The 12,103-nt window shown below is 43.0% G+C and overlaps 1 protein-coding gene across 1 annotated transcript in view; it reads right to left on the reverse strand.

Annotated features, from left to right (window-relative positions):
- Nucleotides 1-7,786: 7,786 nt before the first annotated feature.
- Nucleotides 7,787-12,103, reverse strand: part of METRN (meteorin, glial cell differentiation regulator) — a 291,968-nt gene continuing 287,651 nt past the window's right edge. The window contains exon 5 of the transcript XR_007776353.1: nt 7,787-7,797. The gene's annotated coding sequence lies outside the window, so the exon portion shown is untranslated. The remainder of the gene's footprint in view (nt 7,798-12,103) is intronic.

Consider the following 12,103-nt stretch of genomic DNA (forward strand, 5'->3'; position numbering starts at 1 on the left):
AACCCCCTGCTCAAAGCAGGACCAATCCCCAAATGGCCCCCTCAAGGATTGAGCTCATAACTGTGGGTTTAGCAGGCCAATGCTCAAACCACTGAGCTATCCCTCCCCCTTTCACTCAGGTTGGGCTTTCTTCCAGCTACAAAGTCCTTGGAGTCTGTTCCCACCACAGCAGTCACCAGGACCCCAACTTCCACCTCCAGGATACATGTCTCCGTGCACCTCTTCCACTCCATAACAGCCAGTTCATGCTTCTGGGTCTCTGGGCTTCAATTTCTTTGTCTTTTAAGTCCAGGGTTTGCTGGTGAGCAGCCTTTTCTTTTTCCAGGGCAGCTTTTTGTGCTTCAATTTGAGCCTGTTTCTGTGCCTCAAGTGCTTTGTCTTTTAAGTCCAGGGTTTATTGGATCTCTTTTTCCTTGTTAGCAATTTGCAACCTGTGCAGTTCTAGCTTCTGTTCCTATTTCCAGACAAAGTAAGTCACCAAGCAAAATAAAGCAAAAATACGCAAGTCTAACCCTAATACATTAAGAAACTACAGGTAAAATTTTGTCCTCAGTGATGTTCCAATAAGTTTCTTTCACAAACTAGACTCCTTCCTAGTCTGGGCCCAAACCTTCCCCCCGGTACAGTCCTTGTTAGTTCCAGCAGCCATCTTAGGTGTTAACTAGGGGTTTTCTCATGCCTGGCAGCTCCCTTTGTTCTTTTCCATCCCCTTTTATAGCTTAGACACAAGGCGGGAATCTTTTGTCTCTCTGGGTCCCCACTCTTCCTTCTAAATGGAAAAACACCAGGTTCAAGATGGATTCCAGTATCAGGTGGCACGTTCACATGTCCTATGAGACCTCAGCCTCCATTCTTCCTGGGCTGGCTTGCACAAACACAAAAAGGCTTGCAAGTAAACAGAGCCATTTGCAACCAATTGTCCTAGTCAATGGGCACCATCAAGATTCTAAACCACCATCAATGGCCCACACTTTGCATAATTAGGACTTCAAAGAGTTATACTTTATATTTCTAGCTTCAGATACAAGAATGATACATACCTACAAATAGGAGGAATATATTCAGTAGGTATAACCTTTGTTATGATACCTTACAAGAGACCTTTTTCATAAAACATATTACAGTTACATCATATTCACACTTCTAAGCATATTTCCATAAAACGTTATGGAGTGCATCATCACAAAAGGAACCCATTTTTTTATTATTTTTTTTAATCATTTGTAAGCAGCCTTGATTTTTTATTTTTTATTTTTTAGGCCTGATTCATAATTTTTGAATATGTGGAGTTGGCAATACTTCTGAAATATTGTAGCCACTCGGACAATGGCAGACCAAGCTCCCTCCCACACTGTCCTGTGCCTCAACTGACTTGGATAGCCCACCAATAGGAGTAAGAGGGGAATTCAGTCTGTGGCCCATTCAGTCCTTAGCCTCTCTGCTGATATTTCCAGCAAGGGAAATAATTAGTACTAATTAGGTGCTTTGGGATGTTGGTGCCTGTCCTCCAGGAGTAGGACTGAGACCAGATTATTCTCATAGACTAGTTGTTGTTTGAGTTGGTGAATTTCAGTCAGAGCTGATCTGCTGTGGATTTGAATGAGTGGTAGATTCAAAGTGAAAGGCTCCATATCCTATCACTGAGCTGCTTGTTTGTCGTAAGCTAGGATTTACTTCCTATGAGAGGAATTTAGGTTTTTAATTAATCCTTTTTTCTTAATTTTTAATTAAAACTAACCTAAGCAAAACAGAATGTATCACTTAGATAAATGTTTTAAAAATAAATAAGTTTAGTGCATTCATATATTAGAAATTGGTATATTGGAATATTGAATGCCTCTGCATTTTCTAAGCAAACATTGTTAGTCTTTTAGGTAATTAGAAATGCTGAAGAGAAAAATAAAACCATGGAGGAAAATTCAAAGAATCAGTCCAATGGCAAAATCAACAGAGTTATCAAAAGAGCTGCTGCCTGGGAAAGTTCAGATTCTGATGCAGACAGTGATGTTGAATCATGTCAAACCAGAACTGTTACCCTGATGCACCCAGCTGCTGGTACACTGGATCGTGGCATTTGTGATCATGCTGCACAATAAAAGATGAAAAACATGTGAGTGTCAGTGTCAGGGAGCCTAAAGAGCTACTTTTGCGAACCTCTCTTCAGCAAGTAACTACATCCTCTCCAAGCCCAAATAAAAGGAGGAGAAGGAGAACTCCAGAGAAAATAGAGGCAAGTCAGGCAAGAGCAGAACCAAGAAAACTCAAAAGGGAAATCAAGAAGACAGAAAAAGAGAGGCGAAAAGCACAGAAGGCACTAGAAAAACAGAGACAAAGGGAAGCTGCTGATACCTTGAAACTGCATTGACCAGACCAGTGTCTGAAGTACATGACTGTCTGCATAGACCTAGGTATGCAATCTCTGAACTAGCTTTGATTTTTCTCCTGGCATTTATTCTAGGGATCTCACTGTGCTAATACCACCCGCTACTATGAAGGTGAAGATTAATTTCTCTCATGGTTAAACTAGGTGACCAGGGCTTCCAAGTTCTATTCCCAGGTCTTCCATTAACTTGCTGGACGACCTTAAGTAAGTCACTTATGGGCACGTTTGTCAATGTTAGCTACTGATTTTGGTTGCCCTCTTTTTGGGGTGTCCAACTTGAGACACCATTTCAAGGTGATGAGTAAAGGCAGCTCCTACTGGAATGATGGGTGCTAAGTACTTGTAACAGTCACATCCAAAGTGCCTTTAGATGGGCACCCAACATCAGTGGCCACTTGTGAAAAATGAAGCTTTAACTTCTCTCTGCCTTAATTTCTCAGTAAGTAAAATGAGGATAATAATGCTTCCCTACATCAAGACAGGCTGCAAGGGTTAATTAATGTTTGTAAAGCACTTTGAGATTGTCAGCTGGAAGCCACTGTAAGAGGGTAAAATGTTAGATTATTATAATCGGTTCTTTGTTAATGTCACCTTTGCTGGAATTCACTTGTTTGTTTGTGTGTTTTGGCATTTAAAATTTCAAGTGTTACAGCTTGTTCAAGTTCATACAACTAAACACACGGTCAAAGTGTGTCTTGCTGCAGTAGTGCTTGAGTTAGCAAGAAGACAGAGATAAATTCAAGTTAGTTTGACTGCATTTTTAGACTCTCAGGCCATCAGCCAGTGTGACTCTGATCTAGTTTCAGTGCATGGGTATTCCATGCTACTGAGTAAGTAGTTAATGTTCTTTCCCGCAAAACTGGCCATTACTGGGCACAGACTATTAAAAAGACAGGGAAGAAAATATAAGTTTCAGAGCTGATTGCCTGTGTTATGTCTTATTTAGAGTCCACATCTGGGAACACTTCCAAGATAATTGTAGATAACTCTCTATCTAGAAATGTTAGCTCCTGACATGCCAGGCCAGACCATCCTCTGGGATTGCACATCTTTGGCCCAGTCCTACTCCCAGTATCTCAGAGGATAGTACCTTTCAGCTAGTTTCTGTTTCCAGCAATGTTATCTTAGACCAAGCACTACACAGTATATTTAGAGAGCTCTACAGGTGCCTGTTTTCTGGGTGTAATACTGATTTTAGAAGCATTTCATGAGGATTTAACAAAGTTCATCCACTTCCATTGGCATTTAAAGGGTTAAATAAGCTATCTTGTTTGGGAGGCAGTGAATTAAAATGTGAAGCCATTATGGACATAGGATCATAGAAAATAGAGATGGCAATGACTTATGAGGTGCCCATCCTCCTGCCTGCGGTAGTAAAAAGTCATGTCTTATTTTAGCTTTACAGATAGTCACAGTATTGACTATTGTTGTGCCGATTGCCATTCTCCACCCCAGAATTGGGTGCATTTCATTTTCTGTAGGTATGTATACAGAGCTCAATACTGAAATATTAGTCAGGTTGAGTGGGGCAACTTTTGTGAGTTAAGGCTTGCAGATGTAGCATGGTTCAGAAGAAACAAATTGAATGTGATAATTGTAACTGTATCATAATACATAAGCACAAGGGGCCAAATTAAGGTTGCACGGACATTTCCTAACTTTTGAGAGCTTCACTTTGCAATTTTAAGATTCTTTAAATGGAGGGTTTTAAATGTAAATTCTTATGTTTTTCTAAAAATTAAAAAACAAAAATTCCATCCTGTAAACCATATTGACTCCCCACAACATCATCAGCATCAGAGTTTTAGATCCACTGCACAGTGCTGTACTAGTTAAGCTAACAGAGTAACTGTATATTCTGTGTGGACTTGCAAAGTGGGTCTCCATCCTCCTCTACTAGCCAGTGGGTTTCATAGCTATTTTCTGGAGAGTAGAGGAATGGTGAGATTCAGGAATAATAAATTCAATTCCAGGTTCTGTAGGAGAGCATTCTCTAGTAGTTATGCCTTAGTGGTAACTCTTCTGCCCGTGTCTCCTCCAACTTTTCTCTGTTAACCCTCTCCAACTTCTGCCCCTTTCTCCCCCGGTGCTATTCCTCCCAGCTCCTGCCTGTTTCCCCCCCATCTTCAGCCAATATTCCCCATTCTCCTGTCTTCACCTCCTCTGCTCCTGCCTCTGTCCTCCCCACCTTTCTTGTTCCTCACCCCTCTGCAATAGAGTCAGGTGGCTTTCTCCCCTTCTTCTTTGGTGCCTGGCTGCCAACAGGGGGAACATAGAGGCCACAGGAAAAACAAGGCTCGGTTCCTGTGGCACAGTGTCCCACAGCAATTGTAGGGAAGGTCTTGGTCAGCCACAGGAGAGAGCATGCTCAGTTGTTTCACAGGGATGGCATGTGAATAGCTCAGTGGCCATGTAGGAACAGTGAGGAGATGAAGCATGCTCAAGGTAGATTGAATCTTTGGAAATACTTAGATGCCAAACTCAGACATGTCTCTACTGAGCATGTGCTAATTGTGACCTTTTTGGAGGCTTATTACTTGGCCAAATTGGGTGAGTTTTCACTGGGATAGCAAAAGGCATATCCCTGACACCTAGGGTAACACTCCTACCAAATTTCAAGTTCCTGTGATAAAGGATGGGGGCATTAGAGCTTCTCAATGAAAATGGTTATATGAAAAGTTCTAACATGGATAAACAATGTATTTTTCTCTAGTCTCATTCTTGGAAATGGCTGAACCATTTTTGCTGAAACTTCCCATATAAAGGCAGCAAAGAATCCTGTGGCACCTTATAGACTAACAGACATTTTGGGGCATGAGCTTTCGTGGGTGAATACCCACTTAGTCGGATGCAACTTCGTCCCATATAAAGTCAGCCTGAGACAGACTTCAGATGTGGAAAATTTCTTGCCTGTATGATTTAAGTTTGGCAAAGTTATAAACAACTGTAAACAGGGTCTTCTAAGGGAAAGAGTAATGCAACGTTAATTATAGATGTCCCTACTTGTGCTGATCGTAATTAACAGTGTGTTGTAAATTTCCCTGAGATAATCAGGTGACATGCAGCATGGTGTATTCAGACACCTGCTATTCAATGTTCAGGCTTGAAATAATCATAAGAACATCCATACTGGGTCAGACCAAAGGTCCGTCTAGCCCAGTATCCTGCCTTCCAACGGTGGCCAATCCCAGGTGCCCCAGAGGGAATGAACAGAACAGGTAATCATCAAGTGATCCATTCCCCGTCGCCCATTCCCAGCTTCTGGACACAATCCCTACCCATCCTGGCTAATAGCTACTGATGGAACCTGTCCTCCATGAATTTATCTAGTTCTTTCTTGAGCCCCGTTATAGTCTTGGCCTTCACAACATCCTTTGGTAAAGAGTTCCACAAGTTAACTGTGTGTTGTGTGAAGAAATACTTCCTTTTGTTTGTTTTAAACTTGTTGCCTATTAATTTAGTTTGGTGACCCCTAGTTCTTGTGTTATGAGAAGGAGTAAACAACACTTCCTTATTTACTTTCTCCACATTAGTCATGATTTTATATCAATCATTTCTCTTCTTTGTGTGGGTTTTAGTTGCTATTTGTTACCACTCCCTTTCCTCCCCTAATGTCTGGCCTGTTCTCTCTCTCCTTTCAAGTCTACTAGAAGATCCTGGATCAGATGCTTTGATGGAAGCTTTTTGTTCCTTGGAATGTAAATACTACATTGAGTCTCAGGAAGTGCCTTGCAGCATAACTTGGAGGAGAAACACTCCTAACAGTTTCTCCAGTACTTGATTATCTGATTCCAATTTGTCCTCTCTTCCCTGAGGGGCCTCCCCATATACCTTATAAATTTAAACTGGCAACAGCTATGCTGTGGGAAAGGAGCTTTGAATTGCTTAGTTATTAGTGCTGACATTTCTAGTAGCCTTTCTAGGCAGGGCTATGGTGTCATCAGCCTCACATATGTAAGTTCTTTGTGACCACTGTTAGTTCAGGGAATGGAGTTGAGTCTGATTGTCCTATAGTTTATTTGAAAGTGAGTGACTTTCATGCAACTGGGTGTCATTGTCTCAAGCACGTACACATCCAGGATGGACTGTCAGTCTCTACAGCAACCAGGATGGAGGTCAGAGTGAGTCATTGATTGTGAAGAGGTTTCATACAGCTAGTTGAAAAAGATTTCTAAAATAAATTGTGTGTCTGCAAAGCATCCTTGATGGCTGCTGAGGATATGAACTGCATTGCTGGGGAAGACAGAGTGGGCCAGCAGCAGGTTCTCTTGCTGCTGAATGAAGCTTTTGAGCTCTTTAGAAAATCCTGTGGCTGTTTCTGAACACAGGCTGATGGAAATCCTAGGGTGTGAAGTTACCTCTTCTCTGATACCAAATGTCACTATAGCAGGTGATGGGGAACCTTGCAAATAAACTGTAATGATCAGTACAGTGGCATTGTTCTCTCCCGTGTCCCACTGCAAGGATTTCAGGTTGGTGAGTTGAGGTCAGTCCTGTACTTGGATGACTGGTTGCCTGAGAATATGAACAAGAGGCTGCTAGGCAGCCTTCTAACTCCACATTCTACAGGCCATTATCCTCTGATCCCACTGATGATTCCCAAAAGAAACTACACCATCTGCTCAAGAAACAACCTGAAAAAGCACAGGAACAGATCTGTACAGACACATGCCTAGAACCCCGACCAGGGGTATTCTATTTGATACCCAAGATCCACAAACCTGGAAATCCTGGATGCCCCATCATCTCAAGCATTGGCACCCTAATAGCAGGATTGTCTGGCTATGTGGACTCCCTCCCCAGGCCCAATGCTACCAGCACTCTCAGCTATCTTCAAGACATCACTGACTTCCTGAGGAAACTACAATCCATCAGTGATCTTCCAGAAAACACCATCCTGGACTACAAGCCATCAGGAATAGTATCCCTGATAATATCATGGCAAACCTGGTGGCTGAACTTTGTGACTTTGTCCTCACCCACAACTATTTCACATTTGGGGACAATATATACCTTGAAGTCAGTGGCACTGCTATGGGTACCCGCATGGCCCCACAGTATGCCAACATTTTTATGGCTGACTTAGAACAACGCTTCCTCAGCTCTTGTCCCCTCACGCCCCTACTCTACTTGCACTACATTGTTGACATCTTCATCATCTGGACCCATGGAAAAGAAGCCCTCGAAAAATTCCACCATGATTTTAACAATTTCCATCCCACCATCAACCTCAGCCTAGACCAATCCACACAAGCAGTCCATTTCCTAGACACTACTGTGCTAATAATCGATGGTCACATAAACACCACCCTATATCAGAAACCTACTGACCACTATACTTACCTACATGCCTCCAGCTTCCATCCAGGACACTCCACATGATCCATTGTCTACAGTCAAGCTCTAAGATACAACTGCATTTGCTCCAATCCCTCAGACAGAGAAAAACACCTACAAGATCTCTATCAAGCATTCTTAAAACTACAATACCCACCTGCTGAAGTGAAAAAACAGATTGACAGAGCCAGAAGAGTACCCAGAAGTCACCTACTAGAGTACAGGCCCAACAAAGAAAATAACAGAACGCCACCTTCAGCCCCCAACTAAAACCTCTCCAGCGCATCATCAAAGATCTACAGCCTATCCTGAAAGATGATCCCTCACTCTCATAGATCTTGGGAGACAGACCAGCCCTCGCTTACAGACAGCCCCCAAACCTGAAGTAAATATCCACCAGCAACCGCACACCATACAACATAAACACTAACCCATGAACCTATCCTTGCAACAAAGCCCAATGCCAACTCTGTCCACATATCTATTAAAGTGACACCATCATAGGACCTAATCACATCAGCCACACCATCAGGGGCTCGTTCACCTGCTAATCTACCAGCGTGATATATGCCATTATGTGCCAGCAATGCCCTTCTGCCATATACATTGGCCAAATCGGACAGTCTCTATGCAAAAGAATAAATGGATATCAATCTGACATCAGGAATCATAACATTCAAAAACCAGTGGGAGAACACTTCAACCTCTCTAACGACTCAGTGACAGACTTGAAGGTGGCAATTTTACAACAAAAAAACTTCAAAAACAGACTCCAAAGATAGACTGCTGAACTTGAATTAATATGCAAATTAGATACAATTAACTTAGGTTTGACCAGACACTGGGAATGGTTGGGCCATTACACTAATTGAATCTATTTCCCCATGTTAAATATCCTCACACCTTCTATGGGTCATCTCGATTATCACTTCAAAAGTTTTTTTTCTCATGCTGATGATAGCTCATCTCAATTGATTGGCCTCTTACAGTTGGTATGGCTACGTCCACCTTTTCATGTTCTCTGTATGTATAAATATCTTCTTGCTGTATGTTCCAGTCTATGCATCCAATAAAGTGGGCTGTAGCCCACGAAAGCTTATGCTCAAATAAATTTGTTAGTCTCTAAGGTGCCACAAGTACTCCTGTTCTTTTTGTGGACACAGACTAACACGGCTGCTACTCTGAAACCCTTAAATATTGTGGGAGAAAAGCTGGCTAGTGCTGTGACCCAGTGATGTGGTGTGCAATCCAGATCCTTTTGCTTGCTTTCCCACCTTGATCTGGACCTTCCCCTCTGTGAATAACTGGCTGTTATCCCCAATGAGCTGAATTAGGTGATGCTGTAACACACAGACTGCAGCACAGCCAAGTCCAGTTTGAACATCTCTTCCTAGGTTGATGATGTTACGGTATAATTCCCCACTCTGAACCTTAGTGTCCAAAAGATGGGGTACCAGCATGAATTCCTCTAAGCTCAATTACCAGCTTAGTACTTGTAGCGCTGCCACCAACCAGGAATTCCAGTGCCTGGTACACTCTGGTCCCCCCAAAACCTTGCCTGGGGATCCCCAAGACCCAGACCCTCTGGATCTTAACACAAGGAAAGTAAATCCTTTCCCTCACTGTTGCCTCTCCCAGGCTTCCCCTCCCTGGGTTACCCTGGAAGATTACTGTGGTTCAAACTCCTTGAATCTTAAAACAGAGAGGAAAATTCACCTTCCCCCCTCCTTATCTCTCCCCCTCCCAGACTCTTCCCTGAGAGAGACAGTAATCCTAACACAGAGAGAAATTAACCTTTCTCTCCCCCCTCCTTTCCTCCTTTCTCCCCACCAATTCCCTGGTGGATCCAAATCCAGTCCCCTGGGGTCTCACCAGAATAAAAAAACAATCAGGTTCTTAAACAAGAAAAGCTTTTAATTAAAGAAAGAAAAACAGAAGGCAATTAGTTTAGTGAGGCATGACTTGCCCTTTTTGAATCCATGCTGACTGTTCCTGTTCACTTTCCTCTCCTCTAAGTGTTTCAGAATTGATTCATTCCGCTCCATGATTTTTCCAGGGACTGAGGTGAGGCCAACTGGCCTGTAATTCCCTGGATCCTCCTCCTTCCTTTTTTTAAAGATGGGCACTACGTTAGCCTGACCTTGTTTGTGAAGACAGAGGCAAAAAAGTCATTAAAAGCAGCAAAGAGTCCTGTGGCACCTTATAGACTAACAGACGTACCGGAGCATGAGCTTTTGTGGGTGAATACCCACTTCATCGGATGCATGTAATGGAAATTTCCAGAGGCAGGTATATATATGCAAGCAGGAATCAGGCTGGAGATACCGAGGTTAGTACAATCAGGGAGGATGAGGCCTTCTTTTAGCAGTTGAGGTGTGAACACCAAAGAAGGAGGAGAAGAACCTCGGAGTATTGGTTGATCACAGGATGACTATGAGCCGCCAATGTGATATGGCCATTAAAAAAGCTAATGCGGTTATTAGATGCATCAGGCAAGGTATTTCCAGCAAAGATAAGGAGGTGTTAGCACCATTATACAAGGCTCTGGTGAGACCTCATCTGGAATACTGTGTGCAGTTCTGGTCTCCCATGTGTAAGAAGGATGAATTCAAACTGGAACAGGTACAGAGAAGGGCTACTAGGATGATGCAAGGAATGGAAAACCTATCTTATGCAAGGAGACTCAAAGAACTTGGCTTGTTTAGCCTAACCAAAAGAAGGTTGAGGGGGGATATGATTGCTCTTTATAAATATATCAGAGGGATAAATATTAGGGAGGGAGAAGAATTATTTAAGCTTAGTACCAATGTGGACACAAGAACAAATGGATATAAACTGGACACTAGGAAGTTTAGACTTCAAATTAGACGAAAGTTTCCAACCATTAGAGTAGTGAAATTCTGGAACAGCCTTCCAAGGGGAGTAGTGGGGGCAAAAGACGTATCTGGCTTTAAGACTAAGCTTGATAAGTTTATGGAGGGGATGGTATGATGGGATAGCCTAATCTTGGCAATTAATTTTGCAATTGATCTTTGATTATAAGCAGGTAAGTATGCCCAGTGGTCTGTGATGGGATGTTAGATGGGGTGGGATCTGAGTTACTACAGAGAATTCTTTCCTGGGTATTGGCTGGTGAGTCTTGCCCACATGCTCAAGGTTTAACTGATCGCTATATTTGGGGTCGGGAAGGAATTTTCCTCCAGGGCAGATTGGCAGAGGCCCTGGAGGTTTTTCGCCTTCCTCTGCAGCATGGGGCACGAGTCACTTGCTGGAGGATTCTCTGCAGCTTGGGGTCTTCAAACCACAATTTGAGGACTTCAATAACTCAGTCAGAGGTTAGGGGTTTGTTACAGGAGTGGGTGGGTGAGATTCTGTGGCCTGCATTGTGCAGGAAGTCAGACTAGATGATCATAGTGGTCCCTTCTGACCTTAAAGTCTATGAGTCTATGAGGAGAAACTGCTTTTGTAGTTGGCTAGCCATTCACAAATTGAGTACATTAACTTTTCCCACATCCTCTGTCACTAGGTTGCCTCCCTCATTCAGTAAGGGGCCCACACTTTCCTTGACTTTCTTCTTGTTGCTAACATACCTGAAGAAACCCTTCTTGTTACTCTTAACATCTCTTGCTAGCTGCAACTCCAAGCGTGATTTGGCCTTCCTGATTTCACTCCTGTATGCCTGAGCAATATGTTTATATTCCTCCCTGGTCATTTGTCCAATCTTCCACTTCTTGTAAGCTTCTTTTTTGCGTTTAAAATCAGCAAGGATTTCACTCTTAAACCAAGCTGGTCGCCTGCCATATTTACTATTCTTTCTACACATCGGGATGGTTTGTTCCTGCAACCTCAATAAGGCTTTTTTAAAATACAGCCAGCTCTCCTGGACTCCTTTCCCCCTCATGTTATTTTCCCAGGGGATCCTGCCCATCAGTTCCCCGAGGTAGTCAAAGTCTGCTTTTCTGAAGTCCAGTGTCCATATTCTGCTGCTCTCCTTTCTTCCTTGTGTCAGGATCCTGAACTCGACCATCTCATGGTCACTGCATCCCAGGTTCCCATGCACTTTTGCTTCCCCTACTAATTCTTCACAGTTTGTGAGGAGCAGGTCTAGAAGAGCTCTGCCCCTAGTTGGTTCCTCCAGCACTTGCACCAGGAAATTGTCCCCTACACTTTTAAAAAACTTCCTGGATTGTCTGTGCACCGCTGTATTGCTCTCCCAACAGATATCAGGGTGATTAAAGTCTCCCATGAGAACCAGGGCCTGCGATCTAGTGACTTCAGCTAGTTGCCAGAAGAAAGCCTCGTCCACCTCATCCCTCTGGTCTGGTGGTCTATAGCAGACTCCCACCACGACATCACCCTTGTTGCTCACATTTCTAAACTTAA

The sequence above is a fragment of the Gopherus flavomarginatus genome, chromosome 9, assembly GCF_025201925.1.
Source record: "Gopherus flavomarginatus isolate rGopFla2 chromosome 9, rGopFla2.mat.asm, whole genome shotgun sequence".
Taxonomy (NCBI): Eukaryota; Metazoa; Chordata; order Testudines; family Testudinidae; genus Gopherus; species Gopherus flavomarginatus.